The following is a 1933-nucleotide window of genomic DNA, read 5'->3' as shown; positions in this document are numbered from 1 at the left end:
TTGCAGGCGTGTTTCCTGCTTATTTCGGGTAGAGGAAATAAGGTAGCAGGGAATACAAAAGGGTCAGGCAAAGGACCTGTGTCAAATTACAGCTTGTACAGCTGCCCCTAGAGCAAGACTAGGCTGCCCAAAGAAGACTACGGAGGAGAGGAAGGTTAGTCTAGGAGAAGAAATTCTGCTTTCTGCTCCTTTTTCCCCAGCATCTCTTTTCCCTTCCCATACCTTTCCCCTGACTCTTCTGTCCTGCTTCTGTTCCTTATAATAATTTCAAAAAAGTTCTTGTAGTTTGTCACCAATCTTGTCGCCGTTTCCTGTGCAACCGAGTAGAGAGCACAGCCTGAGCACGAATGCCGACCATCGTACGGCACAGTCTGGAATTAGCCTTGTACCTCCCCAATTTCCCCTCTTGTCCCCACATTGTCCCCATTGAGGTGCTTCAGACAGAATGCATCTATATAGCATAGTCTCACACGCTGCTGCTGAGAGCCGTCAATCAGCTTTTCTTCTAGCAGTCACTTATCTATGATCCAACAGGCATATAGACCTCTTAAAACTTCTTTAAAAGCATTTTCCTTTACATTATCCAAAGTGATTGTTTAATAGTAGCCTACACTTACTCACTTGAAATGCATACCCAAACTTAGGCATCTGTCACACCTGCCACCGACAGAATCGTAGCAGTCTGCTGGATTACTGATCTCTAGAGACACAGTTTACCGCTCCAAACACTTGAAAATGCTTCTACAGGGCAAAGGCTTATATCCAGGCCAATTACTTATCTAATGCAAAATTTTCTGAGGATCACTTCCATTTAGAGAAGAGGTCAAAAAAACCCCAACCCAAAACCCTCTCAAAAAATTAGTTTTCAATTGCTCTGTGCCAAAGGAATGCAAGAGTGTTTGATGCAGCAGTCATATTAATGTGCTCTGTAAGTCCGTCTGGAATAGGAACGGAATATAAACAAATTATTTCAGACAGTGTGGTTCTGTCTCTGACAGAGAGGAAGTGAAACTGCAATGACACCAGTTAACCCTTGCAAGATCAAGTATTAGCAGCCTGGCTTAAAGGACAACATTATTTCGCATGTTTTCTCGTCCCAGGCAGAAGCAGAGACAAGGGGATATGCACTCTTCTTAAGGAGAAAGAAGCTGTCAGAGAGTATGCCTGCCTCCTTTCAGAAATGTTACAGGAGTGCATGTTTTTTTTACAAAACCAGATAAATGTTATTATGCCATGGCGGTTGTGCCCCCTCATTCAAATAAAACAGTAGATGAAGCCCAAATTTAAGGAGGGAGAAGAACTTGTTCTTAAACATGTATTTTACACTTACCTAAGCACCTCAGACATGTTAAGAATAAATGTAATTTGAACAGATTGCGTACCATTTCATAAAATAATGCAAGGAAAGTTTAGCAATCTGTGATGAAGTCTGACTGTTTAAAAAACTCTCTGAAAAGTTTATTGCCATTAATATGCTAAATAGCCCATCTCTAAGAGCCCCAGAAGGCATGAATCGAAATCAGCAGTCAAAACCTTTGCTGAAAGAAATAAAACGTACAGACATCAAGGTCAAGCACAATAGGTACCACTTCTGGTACTGCAGCTGTACCAAAGTCTGACCTGTGCACTCTGTTGACAAAACATTCCTACTGCGGATTCTGCTAAATTGACAAACCTGCATTTCTCACTGCTGTAGCAGAACCACCGCCCCTTGGAGGAAATGAGTGCTATCGATGGAAGGGCTATGTGGCTAGTGTAACTGCGTCTGCACAAGGGGTTTCTTCTGGCAGCAAAGAATACTTTGCCTCTTTATACCTCCAGGAGACGTAGGTGTGTTGGAAGTTTCTTATAGCTGGCAAAACACTGTAACAGAAGCCTGGGCTTCCACACTGAACAGTACAGTGCTATTTCTGAACAATTATCGCCTTGAGGG

Source organism: Accipiter gentilis, chromosome 32, assembly GCF_929443795.1.
Source record: "Accipiter gentilis chromosome 32, bAccGen1.1, whole genome shotgun sequence".
Lineage (NCBI taxonomy): Eukaryota > Metazoa > Chordata > Aves > Accipitriformes > Accipitridae > Astur > Astur gentilis.
The sequence above is the reverse complement of the archived record's forward strand: the minus strand, read 5'-3'. Positions refer to the sequence as shown.